The 14,782-nt window shown below is 34.6% G+C and overlaps 1 protein-coding gene across 5 annotated transcripts in view; it reads right to left on the reverse strand.

Annotated features, from left to right (window-relative positions):
- Window positions 1–14,782, reverse strand: part of NAALADL2 (N-acetylated alpha-linked acidic dipeptidase like 2) — a 1,329,911-nt gene that overhangs the window by 1,311,904 nt on the left and 3,225 nt on the right. The window lies entirely within an intron of this gene.

Consider the following 14,782-nt stretch of genomic DNA (forward strand, 5'->3'; position numbering starts at 1 on the left):
AATTTCAATCAAGTTAGAGGAAAGGAATGTTGAGGAAATTTTCCCCAGAAACATACATTATTTTGACTAGAAATGTACTTTTGCATAGAGTGGTAGTATTTTTTCCCAATATGAATAAAAAGATCTTAAACCAGGGAAAAATCCACATAGCCTTATCAAGGAATCTACAGATGAAGCATTTTGTTCAATAATCTTGTCCATAACACTATCTTTTCCTACAAAATGATAAATTTTATTAAAAAGAATATAACTGTTAATTTCAGATATGCCCCTTACAGCCAACAGAATGTTTATAATATAGTACTGACAAACTGTTGTTGTACTCGAGATCAATAAAAAGTAAATTATACATAAAAAATCAATACGCAATTCATGCAATCATCAGTATTAATACTGGTATAAAATACTTCATTTTACATACAACTGAGATAAAACACTTCATACTAGAAAAAAATTTAAACTGTACAGTGAATAAGTAGTACTTCATTCCTTATATTCTATTTAACATCTTTGTATATATCCTCTCAAAGTATATTTACAGCACTTAAGCTGCATAAGGACCTCCTGTTGAGGTTCATGGTAACTTTAAGAAAGGAGCCATATATACTTTACCTATGTATAGTCATAATACATCAATCACAGCTAAACCGAAGTTGTCATACAAGGAGCAGAAAACATAAGAGTTTTCCAGATTACAGGGCACCTGGGTGGCTCAGTTGGTTGAGCGACTGCCTTCGGCTCAGGTCATGGTCCTGGAGTCCTGGGATCGAGTCCCACATTGGGCTCCCTGCTCAGCGGGGAGTCTGCTTCTCCCTCTGACCCTCCCTCCTCTCATGCTCTCTCTCATTCTCTCAAATAAATAAATAAAATCTTAAAAAAAAAAAAAAAAACAGATCACAAAGAACAGGGAGGAAAAAGTCCAGGAACTAGCTAGCATGTAACTGGGGGAATAAAAGAAAGAATGGAAAATCTAATCTTAAGAAGAGTTTTATCAATAAGCTTTTACTCAATTGAAGAGAAAAGCCTCAAAAAAAAAAAAAAACTTGTATTAAAGATTTAATATTTATGCAAACAACTTAACTGTCCAGCAACAGAGAAACAGATTTATTGTGTCCAAGCCAGGTAATGCATCATGTAGTAATCAATAATTATGTTTATAAGGCTTAAAATAATATTTAAAATGCTCTCTATATAATATATATACTCTATATATTCTATATACATTGTAATATACCAATACAATATATATTATGTTGAAAAAGCAGAATGTTAAAATTTCTGGTATGATTTCAAAAATGTAAAGAAAAAAATAAAATAGAAAAAAAATCAGAAGAAAAAATGCTGAGATTTTAAAAGCGCATCTCTGGGTAGTAACTAAAGGGTAATTTCTTTTTCTACTTCTTTATATATTTCTAGGCTTTCTGAATGTTCTGCAATGTTTCTGTATTATTTTGATCATTAGAAGAAAATTTATAAACATAAAAGTTTTTTCAAAGAACATAATCCCTAAAAGTCAATTTGAAATTAATAAATCAGAGTGACACTCTATTTTTAAATAGTTTTATAGTTGACCCTTGAACATGAGGAAGTTAAGGGTATTGACCCTCACACAGTCGAAAATCTCAAAAATCTACATATAACTTTTGGCTCCCCAAAAACTTAACTACTAATAAAAAGCCTTACCTATACAATAAACAGTTGATTAACACATACTTTGTATGTTATATGTATTGTATACTGTATTCTTACAGTAAAGATAGCTAAAGAAAAGAAAATGTCATTAAGAAAATCATAAGAAAAAATACATTTACCATACTGTACTATAAAAAAAAAAAATCTATGCATAAGTGACCTGGGCAGTTCAAACCCATGTTGTTAGGGTCAACTGTACTTTGCTTTCAGAAAATTACACAATAAATAAACAAGTCTTAAATACATGATTTATATTACTGGGATCTTTTTATCTAAACTTGAAGCAGGAATAAATGTTAAATGTTTCCATTTTTCTCACACTGTTTTTATACATGAACATAAAAGCTAACCAAATACAAAATTATCTTTGAATTCTTTCTCTTCCTGATCCAAGAGAAAAACACATTTAGAGCTTATATGATATGAAGAAGAAAAGTCAGAAATAGTTCTTAGTATGCTTTATTCTATACGTTGATTCCAGATGACATGACTCTTAATGTACCCTAGTATATCCCCTTTTTGTTGGGGATTGTTTATAGGTGATATTGGTAGAGGAGAGGGAGGATTATTTTGGTGTTTTTCGTGGGTTTTTTTTTTTTTTTGCTTTTTTCATTTTGCTTTAGCAGCATGCATTTATGTCCTATAAAGTCAGATCTCTGTAAAGCAGTTTGCATTTTTAATCTTAGTAATGTTGCCAGTGTCCCACTAACATGTTAAGGCCACTTTCCAAAAAATTAAATAATTTTTTCACATCACTTCATAATTACAGAGCACGTACTATATAACATGCAGGTGGGCTTTGAAAACATGAACAAAAGGCAAGATTGCTGTCATTAGGAACCCTGATACCACTTTGTAAAGCTTCAGTTGAATACCATTTCAAAGACTGTATCTAAGTGAAGAAACTATCATTGAAGCTTGCAATGGTACACTTCATTTGAGAATCCTAAAGTGCTTTAAAAATCAGCATTTTTAATTCCCATTTTGAGGGTGAAACACTCAAGTGATTCTATAAATGGGCTAAGATTATGGAATGAATCCAACACAGACACCAAGAATTCCAAATAAGCATGCTTCCAATTCACTGTCCACTACATGTTCACATGCAAACCTCATTTAACACTGACATTGAGAGCCAACTAAATAAACAGCCTTCACTTTCAATTTCCCCACAAACCCACTATCCTCAAATTTGACATACTGTCCATTTAAAGATTTATTTATTTATTTGAAAGAGAGAGAGGGTATGCCAGGGAGGGGAAGGGGGAGAGGGAGAGGGAAAGGGAGAGAGAGAATCCCAAGCAGATTCTCCACTGAGCTTGGAGCCCAACCCAGGGCTTGATTCCACAACCCAGAGATCATGACCTGAGCTGAAACCAAAAGTCAGACTCTCAACCCACCAAGCCACCCAGACATCCTATCATCCATTTAAACACACTGATCTCTTAGCATCTCTCCCATCAGAGGCATCCAGTTCCTCATATCATCCAGTTTCACTTGGACCTTTTCCCCCCAAACAGCACTGCACATTCTGGATGGGTATCTCCTACACCTTTTGGGCTGCATGGACCCGTAAAGTTTTTTAAAAAACCAAACAAAAAAAAATAAAATAAAATAGGAGAGCATTAGTATAGAGTTACCAAGTTTTTATTTTGTCAATAATGTTACTCAAAAGAATAGGATATAATTACAAAATAAAAGATGGTGGAAAAACTCACTACATAATTCTTATTTTCTCATTTTGTCAAAGAACAGTGGGAATTCCCTAAAAAACTTGGGAACCATTCCTCTGGATCATTCCCCTTCCCTCCAACCCCTGCCCTACACTCTTGCCCATTCCCTCAGGTTTCCCTCTGCCCTGGAAGAATGCTGGCTTGCTACTCTGACCTTTAGAGCCCCAAAAAACATAACAGAGACTTGAAAAAATATATTAACTAAATTAGGAAGTAATCCTGAGCAGCTCAGTAGCTCCAGAAGAATAATGCAAAATAATGAATGAAAGTACATTGAGTCCATCTGCCATCTTAGTGAAAAAAATGGGAAAGCCTTTTCTTTAACACAAATACATGGATAGCAGCACAGACCTGTATTGTGAGCCAGAATACCAATGTCTAGTCCCAACTTGGACTCATTTGAGTCAAACCTATGTGAGTCTGAGGTCATTTAATGTGTCTTTATAAAATGAAAAGGGATAAACAAGATGATCACTTAAGGTAACTTGTATTCTAAGAATATAAGTATAATGTTCTCTAGAGAATAAAATATAAAAAGTGTTGATTTTATATCCCAACATTTGTGTTTATCAGTTTTCTATAATTACATCCTTCAAAGAAGGATGTAATGTGGCTTCAATGAAGGACACATAAAATAAAGCTGTTATAACAAAAAGCTGATGTTCTAAAAATAATACTTTTTTCAAGTTTACCAATCTCATTTTTCACACATGTTCAATATCAACAGAAGAAAGAAAGAGCAATCTGAAAAGAGTAATAAGCACAATAAACTTTTGGAAAAGCAAATCCTAAAAATATGTTATAAGATACTACTATCTAATAATATCAGCATCAAATCATCATCTCTCCAATCTATGTAATAAAATAAAATCAGTGTTTCAGATAAAACCATAGTTTTGTGAATTTTAAAAAAATAACAAGATAAAACACTACTTTACCTTTTAGTAATTATTTCCTCACTCCTCCAATTACAACACAAGCTCTGTGAAGGGCAAATCAGAATATTCTTCTTTTTCTCAGCCAAGAATAGCTCTCAGTGTTTACTGAAGTTAGTTGAACTGAACTGAATCCTAGGTCCAAATGGTCTCCACTTATCTATTATCACTATAAAAACCCCAGATTTCCTAGATCTGTCCACAAACCATGTTTCAGGCCATATATCCCAAAACTCATTTTGGGGGAAAAACATGGCCAAACTGATTTAATCTTTCTGTATCTCTACTTTTCCCCATGCCTCCCTACTGTGCAGTGCAGCTTCAGGACAATAAATATCCCAAAAGGTGAACATGGGCCCAGTAGGTGGCATTCCTGAGACCAACATGTGACCCATTTATAATTGCAACTCCAATTCTATTACTGACCCTCATGCATTCTGTTCTGTTAGCTCTACTTTGAATATCTTTTATACTTTCAAGCTTCCTGCTTCTTACAAAGTTCTTCTTATCTACTTATTTCAAGTGCCTTTGAGAACTACTTAGAAACAGACTTCCCCTGTATGACCCTAGGATTCATCATCTTCCTCGTTCCTGCTCCACTTTCCCACCCAACCACCCATTCCCCCAACACACACACACACACACACACACACACACACACACACACACACACACGGTGTGCTATCCTCCTTCATAAACTTGCAAAGGGGCAAAACTTATTCTCAGACGCTTTTGGACAAAGTGATTCTATCTATAAATCTATCTTCTCCTTTCAGTACACCAACTTTACTTAAGCAGCAAAAGGCAATGAAATGACATAATGAAGTTGTATTTTCAACCACCAATCCTATCTGCTGTTAGCCTAGGCATCCTCTATGTGCCTGACAAGGATAAGTATAGAGTACACTCACGAGATTATCATATACTTGTGGAAGTTACATCTTCACATAGGGAGTTGGGGGGGCGGATTCAGGAGTAGCTCTGGTTTGGCCTGCTATGTGTGTTACAGCACATTACAGGGCACTTAGCTTTTGTCATGAAGATAAATTCGTTTAAAAAGTTGAGTAAGCATGCTCTGGAAATGTAATGATAAACGACTAAGGAGGCAAAGATTAAAAGACATTGTCTCTGCCCATGTGGCAAACAGAACTTGATGATAAAAGGAAGATACACAAAAACCATGCTAATAAAGGCAGCCATATATACAAGAGAACACAGGACCACAGTGGAGGGAGTGTGACCAGCTCTGGGGATGGGGGTGTGGACATTTACAAAAAGATACTTTAACTGGCTACTGCTGGATATATAAGTATCTATCATTTACAGCAAGGAGAAAAGCATTCCAGGCAGAGTAGCCACACAAAATACAAGTGGGCACAAAACAGTGTCACACATCCCCCAAGTGTATTGGACACATCTCTTCCTTCAGCATCTTCAGGCCAGAGTGCCCTGTTCTCCACACACACATGCAAGCATGGGATGGGGGTGGAGGAATTACAATCAAAAAACTATGCTTAGGATACGGAACAGGGGATGAAGGTGGAATCTATAAAGGAGGCCAGATTACAACAGGTCTTGTTGTAAGCAGGCTAAGTTTAGTTTCATCCAAAGGCAGTGAGGAGAAGTCAGAGACTTTTAAGCAGAGGAGTGACAGTATTAGACAACCATGTATCAGACAACTATTGGTAGATGGTGACTTGTAAAATCTCCCCAGGTTCACCCACGAGGAAACCTCCTCACTAACCTCAACAAAGATTTTCCTTTGGGAAAGGAAAGTCCCTTCTTTGGGGCTTGGCAAAGAACACAGAAAACAATTTCAAACTAGCCCATCTCTGATCTCACCAGATCCCCTTCCCCAAGACAGTCGGAGAATGAGAAAATGGAGAAAAGGGAAGGAGGAAAAAAAAAAAGAGAAATAACATTTAAGTATTAGGTACCAGGCAATGTACTTGGTGCTTCACATACATTATTATCAGATTTAACCTCAAAACAACCTTCTGAGGTAGATAAAATAATTCCCATTTTAAAGACGCCAACCAGATTGTCAAGTATCATAAAATAGTAGAATACTGAGGTGGAAAATGGGATTTAAACCAGACTCGATTAACTCCAAAGATACTCATGTACGTAAGGATAATGCAGTTTCCCTGCATACCATCTTAATTTATTCTTACAATAATCTTTGTACAGTGGACTGTTATTAGTATCACTTTATAAATAAATTAAAATTCTGAAAGTTGGTCATACATATATTAAGTGGGTTGAGGAGGAAATGAGGTAAGGCTGGTGTCCTAGAAAGGTGCATTAACTGCATAAAAAAGTGAGCTACTGAAATACAGATACCAAACTGACAAGGCCCTTCCTTAATCCCTCCACTATCCTTAGCATAGCACTGCATTAATGAACAATGTTTTATTGGTTTCAATGTTTTGGGGGTTTTTTTTTAAGATTTATTTGAGAGAGAGAGAAAGAGAGAGCGCACATGCATATGTACGAGCAGGGGGAGGGGCAAAGAGAGAGGGAGAGAATCTCAAGCTGACTCCCTGCTGAGTCCAGAGCCCGACCTCAGGACCCTGATGTCATGACCTGAGATAAAAATCAAGAGTCCCACGCTTAACAAGCTGAGATACCCAGGCACCCTGCTATTCTTGTTTTTATATTAAAGTGAAGGAATAGCATGCAGACAAAATATGTGTTATAAAAATGAGTAGAGATTTCTTTCTCACTACCCCCAAAAATATGTAAACCAAAAAGAAGACCTGAGAAACAGCAATTCTTTAATCAGAAACAGAGACTAGTATAATGGCAGTCCTTCTTTATCAAACATTTACAGGTTTTACAACTACTTTGTCCTGAACACATTGTGATTTTTTTATCATAAAAATGTTTAGAGGAGTTCAAATTGGATAAATACTAAGAAATAATGTCTAGATTATAATACAAACACATCAAGCTTCTATTATGTAGTTTTCTGCTTGCTTTAGAATTGAATTGAATGATATGAAAAATCACATAATTAGATTTTTATATTTGATACTGAACAAATAAGAGAATAGCTGCTTTTTTATAGATATATACCAGGCAGCAATGAAGTCAAGAGCAACCTTCTCCATTCAAGGGAAGAACCTGTGATTACGAGTCACTTGAATCTCACCAATGTCACTATCTCTAATATTGACAATAAAGTAAACCCTCAGTACTAGTAGAATGCACACCAACATTCCCAAATTAAGGCTGATACAGAGGTTAGAGAGACAGCAATATACCATGTCATCCTTGGTAAAAGTAGAAACCAAGCCACCTTTCTTTCTATACATACACAGTATCAGGTTTTTTTACTAACTTAAAAAATGCTCAACATTTAATAACCATTAAAATAGTTTCTTTCATTCTCAGTGTAATTAAAGATTTGGGGAAAAATTTCATCATTCCAACTGGTGGAAAAGAGTAAAATATATTTGACAAGATGAATATGCTCACTCTTTGCCTTGTCCTTCCTATGTACCCAACTCAAAATTAGTAAAGGAGGTAAAATATATATAGTTATAGTTATGTTTTAACCTTGGAAAATTGATAAGGAACATAATGAAGATGACAGTAACCTGGACCTAATGTGTAAATATCACTACAATAACAAAATTATGAAATACATTCAGATAATAGAGCAAAAACTAAGAGATAGGAAATCTTTGCTTTATTCTGATAACCTAAAAAGAATGGTAAAGGGCAAATGGAAAAGCAGCTACTACTATGACAGTACAAAATTTCAACAGTATCTCCAAAACTCCAAAAAGAGTTTAATTTACTGCCTTACAGCTGAAAACCAGACAGAAGATAGCTATTTTAAATATTTAAGATCACAAATTTTCAAAAAAATGAAGCTAAAAATATCTTTAAAGCTATTAAGATATATGACAATTGTACTTTAACAATACATTTATACTATTCATAAGACAATATGTAACACTAAAATCCCAGATCATGATTTCCTGGAAATACTTCTGAGAAAATCTATCAAGAAGAATTTCTGAGGCCCTAGTAATAAAATAATTACCCTCATAGAATGTTGGTTAAACAAAATAAGTAAGTGACCTCATGTACTTACTATAGACATTCGTACTGATAAAATCAAATGTGGCACCATGTCATTTAAGTGTTTTTGATAATGCTCAAAAGTTATTTTCCTCCAACTCTGGGTTCCACAGGAAAATAGAAGGCTGATTGAGTACTTAAGACTTTCACCAAGGACCCCTCTTTTGATGAGTTCCCCCATTTTTCTTTTAAGTTTCATCTGGTCAATTCCAGGACACAAATAAGGATTAGTCATAGAGATAGACAGAGATCCTGGTCCCCATCTTCAGGCATATGAATGTCTAATGTCTAACCTTTCAAAACACAAGTTTTGGAAGACAAACTTGAGATTGAGCCTTCAAAATCTTTCACAAATGACTTTATCTATATCTTTATTTATGACTATTTTAACTATTTAAAGCTTTCCTGAAGTATACTGATAATATTTCATCTTTCTCTTACACAGCCCCAAATATGAAATGACCTACCATGTACATAAAAATATCTCAAAAATTAGAAAGAAGAAAGTGAATAATTCCTTAACTAAGTTAAAATTTATCTCTGATTCTTTTAGTATCTTTTTTGCAGGGTGCTCTAAGGGGGATCCTGTGGTAATGGAATACTTCTATACCTTGACTGTGGTGGTAAACTGCATGAATCTACACTTGAGATGAAATCACATAAAATTTTGCATACATCTTATACCAAAGTCTACTTCCCAGTTTTAATACTGTATTATAGTCATGTAAGACATTACCAATGGGGGAAACCATAAAGAGAACACAGGACCTTTCTGTTCCATCTTTCCATGTTCCTATATATCTACAGTTTCAAAATAAAAAGGAAAAAAAGAGGGAGGGAGGCATATCAGAATCATAATATCTCAATACCAGGAGTATAGGAGAAGAATAGAAGAGGAAAGAGGAACATTATTCCCACAAATCTAAGATATCAGTGTGGGCAAATACCAGAAAAGCAAGTAAACCAAAGCAGGTAGATAATGGCAAATAATCTGAATATTTGATAGTATATAATAAGCTTAATGGGACTAAACATGATGTGAACATGACAATCAAACTACCTATCTGTATGTCAACCTATATCATTTCCTGGGGCCTGAAAATATATTTGAGAGACCTATATAGGCAAGAAATTATTTCAATGTCTGAATTTTATTTTAAAAATCATGTATTTTACACTGATGTCATATTCACATTCATTTATGTTTTCAAACATTTAATTTACCAGTTAAATTACTTAACTACTATGAAAATTAATAAAGGGAAACTTCATTTAAAATGGAGTGAGGGAGCCCTGAAGGGAGAGCTCTCATGCACAAACTTGCCATCAAAGCTTACTTCACATTCCTGGGCAGAAAGGTCACTTTACAACCCCAGAAAGAAGAAGGAAGATTTCTTCCTTGCCCAGCAACAGCCTAGCCAATGACAAACTGCCACAACTCAGCCAATGAGAAGCCTGAACTCTCAGTCTCACCACCCTGAACTCTCACTTTCCCACAAAAGATTTTTGTTCAAAGCAGCCCCTCCTAACTTCCTCCATTTTCTCTATAACAGTTCCTCTACCTATGTCCTCCAGACTTGTCTATGGTTTGCCATCGCTTATGTGTCCCAAATTGCTATTCGCAAATAAATTCATTTGCTGGTAAAATAAGTGGCCATTTATTTTTAAGATTTTCAGATTAACACTTTTTCCCAAAAATTTTTTAGTAAGTCTGATATTCATAGAAGATGGCCATGTTTATCTGTGGCTTGAAACCCTCCAACACAACTCAGAGTACCACAACTAGAGAATCATCATTTTACTTTCCAGTTACAAGGTGGTGATTTACAAATCATTTTGGCGGGCCAATTCTGAAATAGCCACTAGACCCTGTTGACTAAATTATCTTCAGGAAAATTCTTAGAAGAGGAATAACTGCTAGCAATCTATCATTTCAGTTATGACTTCCTAAAAACAGGCTTATCCTAGGAACCATGTACCTCCTGTAAACAGAGCTTCCCCAGGGAAACATCATTCACACACTGGCTCATTTCAACAAGAAGCAGTAAAACCTTGAAGCATTTTCACAAACATACATATATAAGAATAGCCTTCCTGCATAATTAGCTTAAAAATACCTAGTTCTTATTTTTAAAGTTTTCTGGGAATGTAGCAAAATTAAATCTAGGAAAAGGGTCCAAGACTGTGAGGCTCCTTTAGTCATTCCCAATCAGATTCACATCACTTGAGAAGGCTGGATAAAGGAACCTTTTATCACCTAAATGTAATTAAAAATCTCAAGCTGACTTCTACAACCAGCATTTCAAAAAAAGTATTACAGTGCACCAGAAGGTATTTATTTTGGTTCTGAAGAGTTCTGAAGCCTAGCAGGAAATATGTTTCAGGTTTGGTTAAAAAAAAAAAAAAAAAAAAAAAAAACCTGATGTCCCCTCTGGGAGCTAAGCTATAAGTGCTTCTTAAAACCAGGAGATGCCCAAAAAGTTGTCAAATCACTGAGTAATGTGTTAAATTGACAATTAAAACAAAGCAAATTAAGACAAAAAAAAAAACACTACTACTTACAGAGTATGATTTGTTTAAAAGTGTTTCTACTTTGTGTGTTTTCTCCAGTTTCTAAGTGTAAAAAGATAAACAAATTCAAAGTTACATTTAAGGATGATTTGAGGTTATTTCATCACCAATGATAATTGGACTCAATGCACAAGAATAAGACAGCACAACTCATGCAGTTACAAATTTACCACTAAATAAGGCTGGACCAATGTTATAAATAAAGTCCTAAAACTGAAGAAGTTAATGAATAATTTTATATGCCAAGGTTGTAAAAAAGCAAAAAGCCATCCCTAATATAGAAAACATTCATAAGTGGTATTATACACAATGGAAAAAGTCAAAAGTATAGAATTTTCATTATCTGTTTTTAAAGGATTCATGCTCTTCTAAAGTTTTTTATGACTAAACATCTAAAAATAAAATATCTGTAATATATCCTAAACAAACCATACTTTGGTAATTAATATTGAAGCATAAATTCCCATTATGATTAAAACTTAACTTTTTTTAAACATTGAAACCATACAAACAAGTATGAAAAATCATGCTGAGCTCAAAATACTAGGTTTCTCTGCAAGACAAATCACCTTTCTTATCTGAACCGCTAGATCAAAATGTCAAAACAATTAAATTACAATTTTGTCTGACATCAATATACTATGCAATAGTGCAAAACAGACAAGCCTGATTTCAAGCATACCGTTTGCTTTTAAATGGCAAACAAATTGAGCAATGAATCAAATTTTGCAAAAGAAAACATGACACAATATGCCAGATCACAGAGGTCGAGGAATTCATCAAGACTCACTTTCTATGAAACTGTATGTTTTTGGCTCGGGGAAAAATTATCTATTCCTTCATACAAATACAAAACTAGACAAACATAAGAACAGATATTTAACTGCCTATACACCAAATATGACTATAAATCACATATTTTTTAAAAATTACATTGATTTTATAGCTATATATGACTGCTTATATTTCTGTGTATACATATCTGTATATGTTTATGTAGTAAGGAAAAAGGAGAGCTTAAATTTTTATCTTAACAAACCTTGTTCTTCCATGTTGCTATCTTATCTATTTCTTTGAATGTACCATGTAAAAAAATTATATAATCATATTTTTGAGCTATAAGAAGCACTAAAATGATCCTGAGCTACCTCTTCATTTTTGTTAAAAAAAAAAAAAAATGAAGGCAAAAGAAGACACGGGCACAAAATCTATCTGGGAACAGAACTGGGGCTAGAACTCTGGGCCCCTAACTTCTATTTTTTGCACCAAGCAATCATGTCATTTACTAAAGGTAGGAACTCCTAAAAACTGATAAATACTGTCAAAAGAAACAATAAAGGCTCCTATTGTTATATTTTACATTTACTTAATTTTTAAACTAAAGTATTCTTTCAAAAATAAGGCCTCACGAGAAAATGATGACATACTAGAATTTTCTATGCAAGTATTTTTAAGATTTCATACCTCTTCAACTGTAATACAAATTCAGGATTAGTCAGAATCTTACAGGCTTTACACATATAATCACAATACAGGACTTTACTGCAAAGCATTGACTTATGAATTTTCATACTGTCATTGGCTAAAATTATTTTCATACATATTATTCCTATGTATCTAGAAAGAATGTAGCATTATAGTTATGGATATGGATGCTGTAACATGTCTGCCTCGACCACTACTTACTACTATATAACCATGGGCAAGTTACTTACCCATTTGTGGCTTAGTTTCATTTTTGAAATTAAGACATACCTGATAGGGTTTTGGTGAAAGTTAAATGTGCTAGTACATACAAACCAAAACAACAGTGCTAGCTCTTAGCAAATGCTCAGAAAATATTAGCTATTATTGCTAATTTTTGGTACACCAATGATTAACTAACACATTGCAGCTAAAGGAATGTCAGAGATCACACAGAATAGGGTTTGGAAAACATTTTGTAAAAAATCAGAGAGTAAATATTTGAGCCTTCTCCAGCCACAGCATCTCTGTCTCAACTACTCAACACTATAGTCTATGACAAATGCAGACACCGATAATAAACTGATAGATGTAGTTCTGCTCCAAAAAACCTTACTTAGGAAAACAGGTGGAAGGCTGGATTTGGCCTGAGGGCTATAGTTTGCAGTCCCCTGATAGAGAGCAACACCACACTCTACCAAAAAAATGAAGAATAGAGAGATCAAATGAGTAATAGAAATTTGCCCAGCAAGCAACTGGCAGGTACAGAACTAGAACCAACTACAATGCAGTTCAGTTGTCCCTTTACCTACCATATAAGAGAGGCTCGACAAAGTCTTCATATTCTGATCTACAAACAGAAACAATCTCTGCATTTTCTACTCTCCCACAACATACAAGATCAGCAGAAAACTGAGAGATTTTACAGGGTAATGAATACATTGGGATTCATTATACTATTCTACTTTTGAGTGTCTGATAATTTACATAAATTTTTTTTAAAACCTCTCAAGGTACTTATCAATTTTCTCAGAATATTTGTGTACATTCTTTTGGGTGTTTTTTTCTACTAGATATGGTAATTTGAAGGCAGGGATTATGTCATTTGCATCTTGGTATCACCATCTCCTGCCAAGGCCTCAGACAGAACCTTATTTTATAATTAGAATTAAATAAACAAATGGTCCCTAAATAAGTGATGGAAAGTCATCTCAAACAAGTCCTATTTCCAACTCCAACAATTCTCTACATCTTGTCAAACTCCTCAATATCCATCAGCAATGTTGTCAAAATGCTATCTTTCCCCATACCCAATTTGTTGCCAATCCAGTCTCATTATATAATTTTCAAAATCCAATTTTTCTGAAATCTATTTCTAGCTAAGATCTCTTTCCAGGTCTAATACCACCTATCCATAAGTAGATTCACCACCAGCAACACTGCTCTCCATTAGATCAAACTTGGTACTTAAAAATTAAAGCATCTATTTGATATAACACCCTTAGAACTTTACTGTAGTTATCTAACAGCACTAGAGGTAAAAGTCAATGTTTTTACCTTCCTCATCATAGCTTTTCCCAGATTTCATGGTATAATCTTGCTTACCTTATTTCTTCCTTCACCTGTAGCTCACTTTTATTCTATAATTTCAGCTTTCTTTCTGAATCTTCTCCCAAGCAGAACCCAAGGCTGAAATTCCCCTTCTTCTTTCCTCAACAAATACATATTTCTTTGCTTCAAGAAATTTTTGAAATCTCACAGTATATACTCACCAAATATACCACTAACCAAATGGGAGAAAAGATATTTCCCACAAATTTCTAATGTACCACAACTGTCTGCCAATCATCACAATGAGAAAAGAGAAGTGATTCAAAGAGAACATCCACACACATCCCCACCTGCATCTGTGTCCACAGTTTTCTTTCTCTCTTATTACTACCAATTAATAGCCCATCCTAGTAATAGATAACCTCTCCTGTTGCATCCTCTTTAACATGAGAAAATTCCTCTTTCTCCTGCATCATCAATTCCCCTGGTCTATGGGCTCTTTGTCATTAGCAAAACAGCCTACCATTGTTTCACACATCTTTTTTAAAACTCTATCATACAGCCCTCCAACAAATCCTCCATTTCTCTCCCTATCTTTTCTTTTTTTTTTTTTAAAGATTTTATTTATTTATTTGAGAGAGCGAGAATGAGAGAGAGAGAGAGCACATGAGAGGGGGTAGGGTCAGAGGGAGAAGCAGACTCCCTGCTGAGCAGGGAGCCCGATGTGGGACTCGATCCCGGGTA

The sequence above is a fragment of the Callorhinus ursinus genome, unplaced genomic scaffold, assembly GCF_003265705.2.
Source record: "Callorhinus ursinus isolate GAN/ISIS: 27379988/994484 unplaced genomic scaffold, GSC_fseal_2.0 scaffold1, whole genome shotgun sequence".
Lineage (NCBI taxonomy): Eukaryota > Metazoa > Chordata > Mammalia > Carnivora > Otariidae > Callorhinus > Callorhinus ursinus.